Here is an 18822-nt window from a genome sequence, read left to right as displayed (position 1 = left end):
TGTCAGGGAAGGGGCCGGCCCGCCGCGCTGGGAGGGAGCTTTTAAAGCGACACACACGCCTCCTAACCCCGAGGGCCAAGCGCGCGAGCCGGGCTGGGGGGTCTTGCTACCCGGGCGAGGGGGAAGGGTCTCGCTGGCGGGGCTGGAGGCGGACTGACTGGACCTCACGCCGGCTGACCTGAGGCACGGAGGGGCAGCGTTCTGGGTACTTTATTCCTTTCCCACCTCTCCAGACACCCCTATTGCCCCCCTCCCCTACTGCGCTGTCCCCAAGCTTCCCTTTTGGCCACATTTCCTGCATCCAGACCCTCCCTTCTACCCCCCACATAACCCACCCCCGACCTTGCCTGAAATCACGTTAATTCAGAAAATAGAATACTGCCAATCTTTCCTGAGCACCGACTCTGTGCCAAGCTCTGGGTCGGCAGGGCTGGGGGTTGGAGGCTGTCTTGGACACCCATCGTTTCCTTCAGCTATTCAGCCATTGACTCATGTATTAGAGACCTTCTGTGCATCAGGTTCGATGCTAGGCTCCGGGGCCACCGGGGCATTTCAGGAAGCTCACTGGCTCGGGGGCACTCCTGAGTCACAACAGAGGCAAATTCTGGAAGCAATGTTAACAGGGGGTAGGGAAACGTGGGTAGGGGGGTGCAGTTCAGGCCAGGGCCTGGCAGATTCTGCCAGGTAGGCAACCCCCCAGCTGAATCTCAAAGGAGGAGTAGGAGTGACTGTCAGTGTGGGGGGGGTGAGGATCAGCATTCCAGGCAAGGAGGAGGGTGGGAGCACAGGCTCAGGAGCAGAAATGGGAGGAGGGGAGTTTAAGTCAACTGTGGCCTTTTAGATACCATTTTGACTGCAGACCACAGAGAGACTCAGGGACCATGGTTAGGAGCTTAGATTTTATCCAGGGGCAGAGGGAGCTATGATATGGGGAGGAACCTGGGCCTGCCTGCCTTCTCAGGAAATCCCTCTGGGGCATTGTGGGTGGGTTTGAGGAGGTGCCACCGAGACAGAGCAGTTAGGAGGCTGTTACAAGGCTGGCCAGAAGACAGTGGAGTCTATTAATCTATGCTCATGAGAGAGGCTGGGGCTTGAGAGTAACTTTGTGTTTATTTTTTTGAACCATCATTAGAGGGGGTGAGATGAACAGGGACACTGTGTAGAAGTAACAAAAGCAGTGGTTCCTGGCTGGAACCTCGGAAAAGAGCCCATGAGTGAGAGGGAGAAGGAGTGGTTAGGAAGATAGGAGAAGGACCAGAAAGTGGAGAGCTATGTAGCTCCAGTAGGAGGAGTTTGGGAGAAGCAAGTACTCATCAGTGTCGAAGGCAGCAGGGAGTGGCTGTGAGAGAAGGAACAGAAAGTGTGTATTTGTCTTGGTACTCAGGAGACCACTGGTGACATGGCAGAGGCAATTGGTTTTGGCGGGTAGAAGGTGACAGGAACCAAACTGTTGGGCATCGAGGACTATGTGCCCAACAGTAAGGAACAGGAGTGAGTACAGATGACATTTTCAAAAATTCAAGTGACAAGGAAGTAGAGATCTTGAACTAGAGGCAGAGGAGGGGTCAAGGAAGCTGGGGCTAGATGGTGGTTTGAGGCTGGCCCGTGGGGGGCTTGAATTCCAGACAGTGATGGTATTGTGGGTGCTAATGATGTTCCTTGGTCTCTGAGTTATCTCAGAGGTGTATTCACAGGGGGCTGCTGGAGAAACTGACTCCTACTTCCTTGAGATTCAGCCCAGGGGTTGCCTTTGGAGAACCAGAAGCTGTGAGGGTGGGAATCCGGCTGCCCTGGGTTGGGGAGAGGTTCTCCTGAGGGGGTGGATCCAGAGGGCCCACCAATCACTTAAAAAAAAATTGTAGCAAAATACACGTAACATAAAATCTACCATCTTAACCATTCGTAAGTACATAATTCAGTGGCACTAAGTACATTCACATTGTTGTGCAACCATCACCACCACCCATCTCCAGAACCTTTTGATCATGCCAAACTGAAACTCTGTGATTAAGAGCTGATAGCAGCCACTCTCTATGGAGCACCTACCAGGCACCAGGCACTGGGCCAAGTACTTCCACACGCATTATCTTATTCCATCTCACAGTGACTCTCCATCACCCCTCCCCCCATCAGTCCCTGGCAACCACCATTCTACCTTCTGTCTCTGTGATTCTGACTACTCTAGGTGCCTCCTATAAGTGGAATCACACAGGCTCACCAATCACTTTTGTGGAAGAAGTGATGCTAAGGAACAGCTGAGACCAAAAATGGGCTGAGGCTGAAAAAAATGTTTCTAGTCTTAGGTCCAGGGAATCATCTGCCCTCATTTGGGATGAGGCAGTCGTGTTTGAACTGGCATGGTTAGGAGACAGTGAGCTTGACTGGAGAGGGTGGACTGTGACTGCTTAATACATAATTGATCTCGGGTCTCATTAATAGAAGCACAGTGTTTTGAAAAAGGGAGGTAACATTTCTTCTGTCATTTGTGTGGATCAAACCATGCCTAGCACCTCAATTCCTTGGCTGTGTCCATAGGAGGACAGCCAGGTAGAAAAGGGGAGGCGACTGGTGTATATATTCTATGAAGGATGGTAGGGCTGGTCAGGGCAGGTTAGAGAAGAGGAGATTCAGGAGAAGGGGTCTCTGATTGTAAATCTCCAAAGAGCTGCCGCAGGCGAGAGCGAATAGACAGTATCTGGGTGGTGCTCAGTCCTGCCTTCCTTAGTGTTTGGGGATTGATTCATCCTTTCTTCCACCCAACCTCCCTGGCCACCTGCCTAGATGTCCCATCCTTTAGATCTCTGCTTATTCACCCCCAACCCCCACCCTCTAGGCAGCCTTCTCTAGTGCTTTAGTCTACAGAAAGAAATGGAAGCACTTTTTTTTTTGCCCTTAACCAAATGCTTCCCAGGGCATAGATTTACTGTGCTAGCTGTGTGACCTTGAGCAAGTCACTTAACATCTCTGAGCAAGGATGGGAGCCCATAAACATTTTAATTTTTTCTTGAATTGGGTCTCTTGTCAAAAAAAGAGTCGGGGGGATGTATTTCACTGTCTCTCTGATTCAGAAAAATCAGGACAATAATAGTATCTATTTTCCAGGGTCATTGTGAGCATGGAATAAAATAATGCATGTGGAAGTACTTGGCCCAGTGCCTGGCACCTGGTAGGTGCTCCATAAATGGTAACTGCTGCTATCAGCTCTTATTCATGGCTTCATGTCTGTAAGCCTTATTTCCTTGTGAGTCTGTGAACTCCTCATGATGTGTCTGTGTGTGTCTGCCCATCTCTCACACGGACCACTGAAGTAGACAGTAGACAGTGATTTTTGCCTCTCTGCCTGTTTTCCACCATCCAGTTCTAGCATTCCTTTTCTTGGGGAAACCCCCTGCTGTCATCACATAATCCTAGTGGGTTGTCAGTTAAAGTGCCCACTACTCCCACCCATCCCTATCCCTCTGCCACTAAGTAGACATGTGACCCAGTTCCAACCATGGAACCCCATCCTCCAGCAACAGTGATTGGTCCAAGGGGTGGGCACATAACCTAAGCAGGACCAATCAGATTCTCTCCCTGGGATTGATATGTGGATGCTGGGAGGAAGAACCCCTCTTCCTAGTGGGGTGCAAAACTGTATGCTTTGGCCCAAACCTGCTGACAAGCCATCTTTCCCACTCAATCTAGAAAGCTGAGCAAGGCAGCAGAGAGGAGAGGAATTTAGAGAGCATGCTAGCAGCACTGAGTCCCAATTTTGGTTCTCATGGCCTTCACCCCTGCAGTTCTTTCAGTCCTGTGAGCTGCAACAACATCCTACCCATCTATCAGAGCCAATCAATTCCTCATATTGCTCCAGCTCGTTTGGTGGGGTCTCTGTCTTGTGTAACCAATCGGAGCCTGACAGATGCACTCAGGAAATACTAAATGAGCTGACTAAATGATTGACTGAGTAATTGGGTTCCCAGATGGGATTAGATGTCTCCACATCCTGAAGCCAAAGGGTTGGGACCTGCTGCCCTGTGGCCATGGAGGGGAAGTGGGGGCATTTGGGAGATTATTGCATCAGGCTAACTTGGATTTGGGCCCCAGCTTTGCCATTTGCTAGCTGTGTGATCTCAGGCAAGTTACTTGCCCTCTCTGAACTTGAGATCCTTTGTCTATAAAATAGGCAAAGAAATAGTGACTGCCTAGGGTTGCTTTGAGGATGGAATGAGATAAGGAGCAAAAAGCACCAAGCCCAGTGCTTGGGGTGTGGGGGTGAGGGAGCAGGAGTTGGAAGAATGGTAAGCAATGGTAACTGTTTTTATTTAGTCTGCAATCTACTCTCTCTAATAGCGCAGGACTGAGATTGGCATGCAGCTCAGGAGAGAACGAGGATTCAATCTGCAAGCTGGATTCTCAGAAGCAATGGATCCTGGCACCAGAGAAGCAGTGCCAGGGTGACAGTGGGCATGTTTGGGCTTCAAACAGATAATAGAGACAGTAGAGAGGCTAAGAGTAGGCAGTAGAGTTGGAATGATAGGGCTTCAATGCCAGCTTTTCCATTAACCATGTGACTCATTTAATCTTCCCAAACCTGTTTCCCCGTCTGTAAATACCTTCCTGGTAGCTGTCTTGAGGACTAAATAAAACAGTCCATGTATCATGTTCAGCACAGAGCTTAGTAGGCGTTTGATAAATATTACCTATTATTATTACTATTGGGGGCTTAGGGAAATTTTCTAAACACAAAGGTTGGGATAAGTGGATAGCATCAGAGGCAAACTTTTCATGAGAAAGTCCCCAAATAAAGGAGTTATACAGAATCATATCTGAATCGCCAAGGAAAGGCCATTTCAGAATGACACGGTGACGTATCTCCTTCTGTGGCTGGACAGTGGTCGGGTTCACACTGGGAAAGCCATGTCTGAGGACATTTCTGTCATCTTGCTGCCCACAATAATCTCCCCAGCTGAGTCAAGTTTCTCAAGAGTTTTCTACACTGACTCCTTCCACTTCCTCACTTCCCACTCACTCTTCAAACCTTGTAACCCGTGCCTGCTGTCACTGCATTGCTGGAATAACCCTCACTGTGCAGGACATTATCCTTGCTAAGACAAGCAGACACTTTTCTTCCCTTATCCAAGGCAGTGACCTTGTGGGACCTGACCCTGCTGAGCTTGTCTTACTTCCGGGTCCCCTCTCCTGTGTGGCCTCATGTCTCCTTTCTTTCCTGATTGCCTTACTGCCTCTCTGGCTGCTGCTTCTCAGTTGGCTTCAAGCGTTTATCTTCTTTCTCTGGCCCCTTAAAAGTTGAGTCCTCAGGGCTGGGCATGGTGGCTCATGGCTTTAATCCCAGCACTTTGGGAGGCTGAGCGGGGTGGATCATGAGGTCAAGAGATCGAGACCAGCCTGGCCAACGTGGTGAAACCCCGTCTCTACTAAAAATACAAAAAATTAGCTGGGTGTGGTGGTGCATGCCTGTAGTCCCAGCTACTCAGGAGGCTGAGGCAGGAGAATCACTTGAACCTGGAAGTTGGAGGTTGCAGTGAGCCGAGATTGCACCACTGAACTCCAGCCTGGCAACAGAGTGAGACTCCGTCTTAAAAAAAACAAAAAAATGCTGAGTCCTCAGGATTCTCGTCTAGACTCTCTTCTCACTCTATACACCTTCCCTAAGGGAGCTCTTCCACACCTCCCAAAATTTTTTGACTTCTAATTCACTGTCTCCAGAGGAGACCTTTCCAAAGCTTCAGATCATATTGCCACTTGCCTACTGGACATTTCCATGAGGTTGTCTTGCAGGCACCTCAAACTCAGCATGACCAAGTTGGAACCCATTACCTTTCCTCCAAATGTATCCCCTTTTGTCTACCTAATTTCAGAGAATGTCAACGCTCTCCACCCCTCCATGCACGCCACAAACTTGTGATAGCACTAGAGCCAGAGCCAGAGTTAGAGCCACCCTAGAGCCAGAGCTCTTCCACATTTCTTCAGTTACTAAGTCCTGTTGCTTCCACCCACTTTGTCTCCCTGTTGATAGCCAGGCTCTTGATTGCACCCATGAGCCCCTGTATTAGCCAGCAGCCTCCTGATGGATCTGCTAACATTCACACTTACTCTATAAAGTCTGCTGTTGCTGTTGCTGGTACCAGCCTTCTGATCTACCCACTTAGGATCATCCACAGCTCTCTGTCTCTATGAGGAAGTCCAGTCTCCCTAGTTTGGAGTCCACATCTTTCCAGGAACCTGCCCTTGTCTAGCTTTCCAACCTCATCTCTTTTTATTGCCTCTCGCTCTCTGTGCCTCTGCCATGCTGAGCTGCTTTCAGCTTTTTCCTCGCTACCGCCTTAACCTGCTCTCCTCTTTGCCTGGAATGCTTCTCTCCTCTCTCTTCTTGAGACCAACTCCTAGACCCTCCTGAAATATTCTTCCAGTGTGTGAGATCCCTCCTCTGCACCACCCCAGAGCCCTCGTCCACCACAAGTACAGTGCTTGCCACACTTCCTTGCCATGGTGAATCCAGGTCTCTTCCACAGATCACATGCTGCTGGAGAGCACCTCCATGCCCTTGACATCCAGTAGAGCCAGTCAAAGTCAGTTCCCAAGGTATGTTTTGTAAATATTGAATGACTCTCTCAAATAATTATTTATTTTGCATCGTTGTTAAACGCACTATTTTAAAGATGACCCTAAGATGGAAAAAACTGGAAGGAAGGGGCATGGCACATAGCTCAGAAGTCCCCTCAACAAGTACCCTGAACCTTAATGGCCTTCCCCAGACCTTTAACACTCCAACATCACTTTCTCCAGGGAAGACCTGTATGCAAAGCCCTGCTGTGTGACTTAGACCAAGCATATGCCCTCTCTGTGCCTCGGCTGCTTCTTCTGAAAATGGGATGTCGGGGCATTATGGGAAGACAATATTCTGCAGAGTACTTCCAAAGAATCTTCAGTTAGCCTGCCACAGCATGGAAGAAGTATGCTGTTATCATTTCTGCCTGCCTTCTGGGGAATTTAGGCTGCCCATTACCCTACTCCCCATTCTCTTATCCTTAAATATCTCTCTCTCACTTACTCTCTCTCTCTCTCTCTGTCTCTCCTGGTTCCTTCCCATCAGCATTTAAACTGGCTCTCTAAATTCTTTCATCTTACAAGTAGGATCCCACTTCCCTCTCCAAGTACTGTCTCGTCTTTCCTCTTTCCACAGCCAAACTCACGCCAAGAGTTGTCCCCATTCCCTGCCTCTCCTTCCCTGGCTCTCACTCATCCCTCTTCCTTGCAATCTGGCATCCGCCTCCACCACTCCCCTGAAAAGTCTTTAAATGCTAAACACACCCGTGACCTCTAAGATGCTCAATCCACAGGACACGTTTGAGCCCTGATCTGACTTGTCTTCTCACCGCATTTGGACAGTCAGCCGCCTGTCCTCTCTTGGCCTCAGGGATGCCCAGCCTTCCTGGATTTCTGCAGGCTGCATGTTCACGGCTGGCTCTCAGCTTCCTCTGCCCACTTTCCACACTGCCCGACTTTGGATGCTGGAGTTGCTCAAGGCTCAGTTCTGGGTCCTTTGCTTTCTCATGTCTCTCTCTGCCTCCTCAGTTGTATATCGTTCTCTGCTGATTGCAGTTACTACCAATATGGCCACGAATCCCAAATCCACATCTCCAGCTCAGATTCTCCAATTCCAGACTCATGGATCCGTCTTCATGTCTTCTGAGAAGCTCAGATTCAAAACTGACCTCAGGATAAACTCTTTGCTATGGTCTAAATGTGGTGTCTCTCAAATATTCATGTGTTGGGACCTAATCCCCAGTGTAATAGTATTAAGAGATGGGGCCTTTGGGAAGTGATTAAATCGTGAGGGCTCCACCCTCACAAATGGGATTAGTGCCCTTGGGAGCTGCCTTGCCCCTTTCAGCACGTGAGGATGCAGAAGGTACCATCTGTGGGGAACAGGCCCTCACTAGACACTGAATCTGCTGGCATCTTGATCTTGAATTTCCAGCCTCCAGAACCGTGAGCAATTAATTTCTTTTGTTTATAAATTACCCAGGCTAAGGTATTTTGTTGTAGCAACAGAAATGGACTAAGACACTCTTCTTTCCCATATTCCCTACCTCAGTCACTCTTACCAGAACTCTGTGAGTCTTCCTTTATACCTTCCTCCCCTCTCTCCTGCCTCAAATCCACTTCCATTTGCTAATTCTCCTCCAGAAGATCCCTCCTGTCTCAGTTCTCTGCTGCCACCACCTTTGTCTGAGGCACCTGCATTTCAACCAGGCAATGAAACCCCCAGCCCCCACCATGTGCTCTCCGGTCCTCTTCCATATATTCTTCTCATAGGAGTGTGACAGTCTAACATACCATTCTCCTGCTCCAAACCTCTCATGATTTCACATCTTCCAAGCCCCAAGTTCTCACTATGTTCACAAGGCCCTGAGGGCTGGCTCCTGTGGCTCTCTCCTGTGCCCCTCTCTCCTCACTGTCATTGCTGTCTGCCCTTCAGTCACTCCAGCCTGCCTTCAGTGCCTTGGATGTGCACATTTTTTACCTCTTAACTCTTTTTTTTTTTTTCCATATGCTGTTTCCTCTGCCTGGGGCACTCTTGCTCCTTCTTCACCTAGCTAACTTCCACTCACCCTCGAAGACTTGACTTAAATTTCAAGCCTCCAGAAAGCCATCCCCCAGGGAGATGTCCTCCTACCCATTATTTGTCATGGCTTAACACTTGCATTCCCTGCTAGAATGTATATCCCTTGAAGTGACTCCAATACGAAGTGACTACAATACAGTTGCTCAATGAATACAGCTGATGAAGTTCAGGGTAGTTAAACAACTTGCTTGAGGTCGCACAGCTCATTAGCAGCAGGTCTCATCTTAAACCCTTTTAGACTAGTTTTCGTGCCTCTGCCATGGGGCACCACCACACACAGATTCTTCTTATCAAAACAGTAATCACACTTTATTGTAGCTGTGTGTTCAATGGCCCGTCTTCCCCACTAAGCCGTAAGCTTCTAAAGCAGAGCCCATGCTGTCTTGTTTATTCTTGTGTCCCTCACTTTTAGCTGTGCGTCTGGAGTGTGCTGGGGATGGAGAACTATGAATGCTTGTTGATGGACTCTCTGGTGATGAGTCCCCAAGATTTGTTTCCAGGTCTGACTTCCTACCAAGCACCAATCTTATTCCTTAGCCCAGCTATGGATTGTGTTTTCTTTGAATTTTCATTCAAAGTTAACTCTTTGGAAGTAACTTTTACTAAAAAAAAGAACAAATCAGTGAATAATGGAGGGAAGCACACAGGAAATAAGACAAAAAGCATAAAATACAGGATGCTAGAAAAGATTGAGGCACAGAAGTTCAGCTCCATATAGAATCTGTGCCAAGGCTGGGTGCAGTGGCTCATGCCTGTAATCCCAGCACTCTGGGAGGCCAAGGCGGATGGATCATCTGAGGTCAGGAGTTTAAGACCAGCCTGGCCAAGATGGTGAAACTCATCTCTACTAAAAATACAAAAATTATCCAAATGTGGTGGTGGGCCCCTGTAATCCCAGCTACTCAGGAGGCTGAGGCAGGAGAACCCTTGAACCTGGGAGTGGGAGGTTGCAGTGAGCCGAGATTGCACCACACCACCGCACTCCAGCCTGGGTGACAAGAGCGAGACTCCATCTAAAAAAAAAAAAAGAATCTGTGCCAAGTAAGAATCTGTGCCAAGTTGTCCACAAGTCACTGTCCCCCTCCCCCCCCACCCAATTCTGCCCTTTTGGTTCTTGAACCAATCTCCCTCCCCCGACTCCCAACGCTCCCTACCCCATTCTCTGGGCTCAGTCCTGGTTAGGGGATACTTCTCACTCTTTTCAAGGCTTCCTTGGGCAAACTCACTTCCTATTCATGCGCTAGTTGGCAAATCTGGGAAAATACTTCTAAAAGGTTTGGGGTCTGTCTTAGTCTGTTTTGTGTTGCTATAACAGAATACCACAGACTAGATAATGTATTTTAAAAAGAAACTTATTTTTCACAGTTCTGGAGGCTGGGAAGTCCAATACCAAGGTGCCAGTATCTGTTGAGGCTTTGTTGCTGCATCATCCCATGGTGGAAAGCAAGAGGTTGAAAGAGGCCAAGAGAGATTGAACTTGAAGCCTCAAGCCCTTATATAATAAGCATGAATCCATTTATGCGGGCAGAGCCCTCATGACCTAAACACCTCCCATTAGGCCCCATTTCCCAACCCTGTTGCATTGGGGACTAAATTTCCAAGACATGCTTTCTAGGGGACACATGTAAACCATAGCACGGTCCCATCAATGATGGGGAAACAAAGGCCCAGTGAGAGTTAGAAATGGACAATGGAGTTCTGTGTTTATCCCACAGATATGGGTTATGCTGGTGCTGGCTGAGCCCATCTGCACTTTCCCCCAGAGAGCTATGTGACCTTGGCTGGGCTATTTACACCCCTCTGGATATGGAAGGAAAGGAGCAGAGGGCTCAAGGCCGTACTGCTGGGGAGTGAGGGTGGTGGCGGCTGAACTGACTGGGAAGGAAGCCGGCAAGACTGAGACTGAACTCAGGAGGAAGGGCGGGACAAGGGGACCAGGGCTGGACAAGAACAGCAGGTTCTTGTCAAACACACAATTTAATTCTGAGGCTATATTCCTTGTGCCTGGGAGATTTTCAGCTTGCAATAGTGTCATTTACAGACGGATTTGCAGCGGCGAATTACAAGTTTGTAAGCAACAGCTTCTCTGACGCCTTGAAGAAAAAAAGCCTTATCCCTCTGCAAATTATAAATTCATAACTAACAGTGTTATCCAACTGAATGCAAAACAAATTCATTACCAGTTACATTATTCCATTGAATACCAAGTGAATGAACTTCACAGGGTTTTGTGCATATCAGGGACATGTTGAGAGATGGGAACGAAAGAGCACTCCCCCTCTACTGGCCTCTCCTTTTTGTCCTTTCAGGCCCCCTCAAGCTGACCCAGAAGGTGGGCAGAACTGGACAGATGTACACTGCTTGAATGAAAAGGTCACTTACAGTTATGATGGCGATGGTGGCGATGGTGATGATGATGGTGCTGGTGGTGTACCAAAACCAACGACCACACTGCGATTATGTGTGTGCCTCTTATATGATTATTAGGATTGCTGTGGTGTCATCTTAAGACACTATCTTGTGAAGGCTTACATGCCTAAGTCCCTGTGAGTGGCAGGACACCCCTGAAAAGGGGGATCACCTCCTGTCGTTCACCGTGCAGGAAGATGTGGGTCCTCTGAACTTCTCATCAGAGTGACAAGGTGGGGCTACATTTAGGCATTGGAGCGGGGATTCCCTGTGTCTCTCCAGAACTTTCCTCTCTTGGGATCATGCTTCAGAGTGCTGAGACATCTAGATAGATGCTTCTGGGTGCTGGGTATCAAGACAGTGCCCACAGTGTGCAAACAGCCTGGGGTCTGTGGGAGAGGACATAGGCCACATTTTGTAGCCCAAATTCTTCACTTCCCTCTGACTTGATGATGTATTCCCCATTTGTGGTCCCTGATATTTACTATTTTTATTTTCTGTTTCTTTTAGAAAATTAGAAGATACAAAGAAAACTAACAAATATATAAGTCATCCCTAATTTTTTTTTTCCACCAGAAAGAACCACTTTGGGTTGGATCAGACCTGAAACTTGGCCCCTTTTCCAATTCTCACAGAAAAATCCTTCATTCAGAAACTCTGAGCATCCAGTAGACTGGACTGAAATTTTGGTGTGGGGGAGAAGAAGAAATGGTTCATACTGTAGTGACATGAACAACTTTAATTATTTATTTATATTTTTTGTAGAAATATAATTTTTTGTAGGGGGTCTCATTATGTTTCCCAGGCTGGTCTCGAACTCTTGGTCTAAAGCAATCCTCCCTCCTCGGCCTCAACAGGCATTTTTCTTGGCATCTGCCCCATCTCCTCTATGCTAACTTCTTTGGCTTTCCCTTCTCCTCTGATCATCTCACCTTTCTCTTCCATCTTCCTCAGGAGCAAAAGGAATTCCTCTCCTTGTCTCGTGCTTAGTGGTTTGCAATCACCGTATATCCAGATGACCAGAGTTTTTTTTTTTTTTTCCCCAAAGACAGTTTTCCGTCTAAGAAGAATTTTGATGCCAGGTGTGAAAATATTTTCACCTTGTTTCATGAAGACATTTACAGTTTTAGAACTAGAGGATAATTTTATAAATGCTGATATGAAACCTGCTTTTGCTCATTAACAATATAGAGTCAGCATATTTTTATGTCAATAGGTAAATCTATATTCCCTGTTTTAATGGCTGCATATTAATCCATATAGTTTCTTCAAACAATCTCTCTCTCTTTTTTTTTTTTTTTTGCTATACATTTTGGCTGTTTCCAATGATTGCTATTATAACATCCACACATCATCTTTGCAAATTTATCTAATTATTGCCTTAACTTCTTAGACATAAGATGTCCGAGAATGCACTTTTCAAATATTTTTCTTGTATTGTCCAGCTACCCTTCAGGAAGTTCGTGCCAGTTTATACTCTCATCTGTTGTTCAATATTATTGTCCCACTTACTATGAATGCTCTATCTCTATCTCAGCTGTGTCTTGAGGTGTTAAAGAAAGAGCTCCTAGGGCCAGTTTGGTGGCAACAATAGCCAATTAGTGTGAGATTATCCAAAGGATGCAGAATCCTAGGGAGCAAGAATGGGGGCTGTGAGGTCCAGCTGCTCCACTCTATGTAGGTTCTTTTATGGCCTCTCTTGAAGAATTTGAAATTGATTGCTTGATTGATTTTATGAAGGAACACATTATTTCCCTCCAAATGATGGTAGTGGTGATGAGTGCATGGTCATGATGATAGCAATGTGTGATCATGACAGTGTGATATTGATGAGGGTATGGACAATGGTGGTAACAGGTTAACAGTGGTTCTGATGGTGAGTGCTGTGCCAATGATGGAGATGGTGGTGGTGCTGGTGTTGACAATAGGATGGCAGTTATGGTGGTGGTAGTGGTGACAATGTTGGTGGTGATGACTTATGATGATGGTAAGAATGGTGATGGTAACTGTGGTGGTAAAAGTGAGTTCAGCACTGATGAGGGAGATGGTGGTGGTGGTACTGACAGGAGGGTGGTAGGAATGGTGGTTGTGGTGACAGCCATGTTGTGATGGTGATTATGAAGGTGGTGAGAATGGTGTTGATGACAGTGGTGGTGATGGTAGAAATGGTGGTGTGGAATTGACTGTGGGGTGGTGGTGACAATGGTGAGAAGATGTGACGGTGGAGAGGAGCAGTGTGATAGAAGGGGGATGGTGGTTGTTCATCATAGTGGTGAGTGGAGTTGGTGCTGATGGGAAGCCTGGTGCTGATGGTAGTGCTGGGGTGTTGTGTAAATAGAAAGGTGAAAGTGCATAGATGATGGTGAAGGAATGTAATACAGGATTAAAATAGATACAAAGGGAGGGAGAGGTTGTCTTAGGAATGTGAATAAAGGAAGCAGCATGTTCTAGACCTAGAATAGCGAGGAGACCTGCTGGCCAGAGGGGATGGTTGGGGAGACGTGCAGTGGGAGTGGGTGCTGGGAAAAGTCCTGGAGGTAGTGAGAGGAATGTGGACTCCAGGAGGGCAGCACAGGGAGGCATTCTGGGTCCTGGGAGGGATAGGCCAGAGCCGGGTGGCCTGCTAGAGAAGAGAAGTGGATGAGGAGCTGGCTGTTGGCCCTCATGCTGGCCTCAAATGGAGGCAGAAGGTGGGCTGAGTCCTCTCCATTGTGGGCAAGCGTCCCAGGCATGCTGGCAGCATGGAGGAAGAGTGTGTGAAGGGCCTTCAGTAGTTGAGCCAACCTTAGAATGCATGGGCATGGGGAGAGCCCAATCAATACCCTGTGCTCTTGTACCGGCTGTACCTGGCAGCTCCTGCTCTCACCTTTGCTTGAGAGGGAGAAGGGTCTGGAGCAGGGACCCAGAGCTCCAACTCCCTTCTCTCCCCCAGTTTCCTGCCTCCCAACAGCTCCCTGAATCTCCAGTAGGCAGTTTTTGTTCAGTAGCATTGCCTGGAGCCCCTTCCCCACCTTTCCAGGTACAGCATGAAGCTATTTGGTGTGTACACAAAGCTGCAGGATTCACTTTTCCTGGGCACAGATGCCTGAGAAACTTCAGGGAGGCGGAAGGCGTGTGTCTGAGCAGCCATGATCTGGGCATCAAGGGGTTAACCCATCCCTGAGGGCTGGGCCAGGTCTTTCCCTGGACTGAGCCCTGCCCTCCTGTTCCTCCATAGAAGCCACTGGAGTCAACTAGGAGCTCACTTTGTGGGAGGGAGAAACGTTTTTTCTCTTATTTGAATGGTGCTGGTGACCTCACAGGGTTTCCATGGTGACAAGACCAAGGGAGCCAGGGGTACTTGGTGAATTAGGCCAAACAAACCCACCTCCAAGAGTCTTCTCCCAGACGCTGAACTTGAGGAGGAGGACTCCAGGTAATCAGTGAGCTTGCCGAAGAGGGAAGGCTGAGGGCTGGGGACATGCCAGGCCAGGACCTGCAACAGAAACCGCTGCCCCACCTTTCCTTTCTGTGCCCCACCTCGTCCTGCCTGAAAAGTTCCTTTCCGTGAGGGCTTGGTGCTGAGTGTGGCCCTCACAGGGATGTCTGTGTGGTCACAGAGCACCTGTGGGAGGGCAATTCTGACCCCAAGGTAGGAAACAGTGATCGGGTAATTGTAGGCACCAAGGCAGATGAGAAGACCAAGGTGGGTGAGCAGCAGAGTAGAGGCCTGGTAGTGAACGGAGAAAGCCATGAGAGTCTGGTTGGGAGTGAGAGCCCTGCTCTCCGAAGCTTGGCTTTCTCAGGAGCAACTGGGTTCTGGAACTCGGGAACACAAGACCATGGGATCCAAGTGACCAGGGTTTGAAACTAGGTGTAAATAATGCCTACGCTCTTTGGTAGTAGCCTACATGGGACATCACAGGGAAAGCACCGAGTAGGTGCTCAATATGTGTTTGTTTCCTTTCTCCTTCCCTTCTTTTCCTCCCCACCACTCAACAGCCACAGCCTCCTCAAGAAGTTTGGAGTCTGCATTGAACTCATTAATTTCCAGCTTCTGGCCGGGCGTGGTGGCTCATGCCTGTAATTCCAGCAGTTTGGGAGGCCAAGGCGAGTGGATCACCTGAGGTCAGGAGTTCGTGACCAGCCTGACCAACATGATAAAGCCTTGTCTCTACTAAAAATACAAAAATTAACTGGACATGGTGGTGGGCACCTGTAATCCCAGCTTCTTGGGAGGCTGAGGCATGAGAATCACTTGAACTTGGGAGGTGGACGTTGCAGTGAGTGGAGATCCTGCCACTGCCCTCCAGCCGGGGTGACAGTGTGGGACTCCATCTCAAAAAGAAAAAAAAAATTCCAGTTTTCAATTATTTGATCCTCACATAATTCAATGTCTAAAATATTATACTCCTACATATTGTCCTAAAAGTCTACCATGGAAGCTCCAACCATTGCTTTGCACCAAACCTCCTTGTAAATGGCAACATCTTGTCTGGAAGTAATTGTCTTGTTCCCTGGACAAGGGCAATTGTTTGAGTGGATGGGGAGCAAATGGGGTGAGGTGGGGTAGGGTGGGGCGGGGTGGGAGGGTAGACGGGGGGCAATGAGTGATGTCTTGTTTGTTTGACTTTTGTTTTTTCTTTTTCTTTCTCTCCTCTCCTCTCCTCTCCTCTCCTCTCTTCTCCTTTCTTTTCTTTTCTTCTCATGCAGATGGGGCCTGTGAGTGAGGAGGACAAAAGAGAAAGGAGAAGTTTGGTTGGAAATCCCAGAGATTGTTCATCATGTGAGAGGAGCCGTGCATGCATTTCATGCCATACTCACACCATGGATGGAGAAAAAATCAAGGTTCACTTTCTGAGAATGGCCCTGGGGGCACTGAAGCTAGTGCCTGTGCATCTGCAGCCCTGCCGAATGCCTCCAGGTGAATCATGCCACCCCAAGCAAGAAAGGGCCCAGTTGCCAGGAGCCTGGAGGCAGAGAACTGAGGAGCCAGCCCCTGACATCAGAATGGAGCTTAAAGGTTGGCTGGGTGTGACTCTTTGCTGTGGACAGGTTCTCTTGGGAAATCTACTTTAATGAATCCAGAGGAGCAATTTGTAATCAGCCCATCAAATGTTCAGTGACACTTAGCTGGAATCTCATTGCTGGACTCTGTGTCCCCCAGTGGATGACAGTTCTCCATCAGGGTCTGCAGTTCTCTACCCTGGACCTGCTGCATCCTGGAGCCCCCAGCAGTCAGGTGCTGGCTCTCAGAACTGCCTGCGTCCCATTGCCCTGAGCTGCTGTCTGCCAGGGCTGCTGGTAACCAGGCCCACAGGGCTGGATATTCCCCCAACAGGGCAGCTCCCAGTCCAAGCCCAATTGTTACCAGCCCAGAAAGATGTTTCAGGATACCCCTTTCCTCCCAGCTTCCCTGCCCTCTGCAGCTCCAGCTGGTGCACCCCATCTTCCTCTCCCCCTCCCTGCTAGGCTGGGCCCCAATAGGAGACCTTTGAGGTGCCTGAGCTTATTCTCTGACCTTGAGTACCCTTGAGCTACTGCCTCACTCTATTCCTCACTTTTCTTCTTCTTAAGGTTTCTAATTGGATTTTGCCAGTGTATTTATTTCAAAACTTGTCATCTTACTGACCTCGCTCATAGTCTCTTATTAGTTTTCAAGTTGATTCTCCTGAGTTTTCTGGATAAACAATAATATCATGTACAAATAATGATGGCAATTTCTCCTCCTTTCCAAATGTTGTGTTTCCCTTTCTCTTTTAATGTACTCTTGCCTTGGCTAAAACTTCCAAAACAATGTGAAATAATTGTGATAATAGCAGGCTTTCTCATCCCACCCTCACTAAAATATGAATGACCCTGGCTAGATGTGTTATTGCTAAGAATGATGTTGATGGTTGGTTGCACATAGGTTTTTAAAATTATTATTATGCCAAGGAAATGTTCTTTTATTTTTATTTTACTAAGGGTTTTCAGCAGAGTGGATATTCAGTTCTATCAAATGAGTTTTTGATGTCAGTTAAGATTATCACAAAACTATTTCCTTTCTGGTAATTGACATGATTAATCATAGGGACTGATTTTGTGATATGTAAATGTCATCACTTCTAACGTAGACATCTGTGAACTGGGGAAGAGATCCATTGCCGGGGAGAATCTGGGTTGGCTGGATCTGTAGTGTGCTGAGTCCCATGGATGTGAACTAGTAACTTTTCCCTTGTCACCCCCTGCTCCAGGATGGCCTGTCGGGCGGAGCACTGTGATGCTTAAGGGCTTGAGCTGGGGCTCTGGAGAGCTGGATGGGGTGTCAGTTTGTCCCAGGGTGATCTTTCTAAAGGCCAGTCTGATCACGTGACTCCCTTTAGTGGCTCCCCATTGCCTTCAGCAGGAAACTCGAGCTTCTGTGTGCATTTTCCAGGCCTCTTACAACTGGCCTCTGTCCACACCCCACCCCTGCTTTTAACCCCTAATATCTCCCCTAGAACCATACAGGACCAGAACTCCTGGAAGGCGGCTCCCCAACGTCTCCTATGCCTCCAGCCCTCTCACTTGGCTGCTCCCCTGCCTGGAATGTCCTTTCCACCTTCCTTCCCAGGCAGGACTTATCAGTCCCTGCTCCTCTGACCTCGCAAAGCTCAGTTACCTGCCTCTTTGCTACTTACCAGGGGGAGGGTAGCTTCTATGTTCACCTCTATCTCTAGAAGCCCCAGGAGTTGAGGAACAGCCTGATCCACCCCATCTCATCTCCCAGCCCAGTGTCTGCCCCGCCGCAAATGTTTCTCAGTCAGCCCTAGGTTAAACATTTTGTTCACACTCGTGGACCACCTGCTTGACCCACCTCCTGTAACCCACAGGGTTCGCTGTCCCACTGGTGGGCGCTGAGAGGCCCCAGGCGCAGGCCTCACAGGCGGCTGCAGCCCCCTGGAGCCTCTTTAGAAAATGCAGTCGGCCTTGTTTCCTCCTCAGAAACAATGACTTAGCACAGCGTCCGGGCCCCAGGGGAGAGTATTACCCCCTCAAAAGCTGCTGCCATTGGAGACGCAGTAGAGGAAGCCAAGTGGGCCCAGGAGGGACCAGATGACTCGGGATAGATGGGAGGGAGGGAGCCGGAGAGGCTGTGATAGGCTGCATCCCTTGGGGTTTCCTGCACATCCCAGATGCTGGCACCTGCTCTGGGCCTGGGCCTGGCAATAACTCTGTATCTGGCTCTCCACCGGGCCTCAGGTTCATCCCCTGATTCCCCCAGAGTCTTCTCACCTCACTCTCCGTGGGATCCATTTTCAACTCTCTGTGTTCCCCCCAACTACTAGGCAGCCAGCTAGAGTCCTCACCGCTTCAGATAAGCCGATACTGATGAAGCATCCCAAGTCTGAAAATCTGAAACCTGCAATACTCCAAAATTTGAAACTTTTTGAGCGTGGACATGATGCTCAAAGGAAATGCTCATCAGAGCATTTCAGATTTGAGATTTGCAGATTTGGGATGCTTAACCAGTAACGATTTGTAAATATTCCAAAATCTGAAAAAAAAATCCCCAATCGGAAATACTTATGATCCTAAGCATTTTGGATAAGGGATGTTCAACCTGTATCAAATGGAGGCCTGCTTGGCTGCTAAGCCTGGGGTGGGACAAGAGCAGCCCAGACCTGCCTCTTCTTTTTTGCTCTCTCCTTCATCCAAGCAATCCTGAGTTACACAACACATTCCTGGCTACAATATAATAAGAGGTTAGGTGACATGACTTCAAGGGCGTCGGAGTTGGGTTGTGGAGTCTGGCAGACCCAGGTTCAAATTCTAGCTCC

The 18822-nt window shown here is 48.4% G+C and overlaps 1 long non-coding RNA gene across 1 annotated transcript; it reads left to right on the top strand.

Annotated features, from left to right (window-relative positions):
- Nucleotides 1–14355: 14355 nt before the first annotated feature.
- On the top strand, nucleotides 14356–16062 carry LOC105529859. The gene is made up of 3 exons (XR_001004574.1): nucleotides 14356–14456; nucleotides 15023–15130; nucleotides 15734–16062. It is a non-coding gene; the product is annotated as an uncharacterized LOC105529859 (long non-coding RNA).
- Nucleotides 16063–18822: the final 2760 nt, after the last annotated feature.

Source organism: Mandrillus leucophaeus, unplaced genomic scaffold (genome assembly GCF_000951045.1).
Source record: "Mandrillus leucophaeus isolate KB7577 unplaced genomic scaffold, Mleu.le_1.0 Scaffold789, whole genome shotgun sequence".
NCBI lineage: Eukaryota > Metazoa > Chordata > Mammalia > Primates > Cercopithecidae > Mandrillus > Mandrillus leucophaeus.
This window is presented reverse-complemented; position numbering and strand designations above follow the sequence as displayed.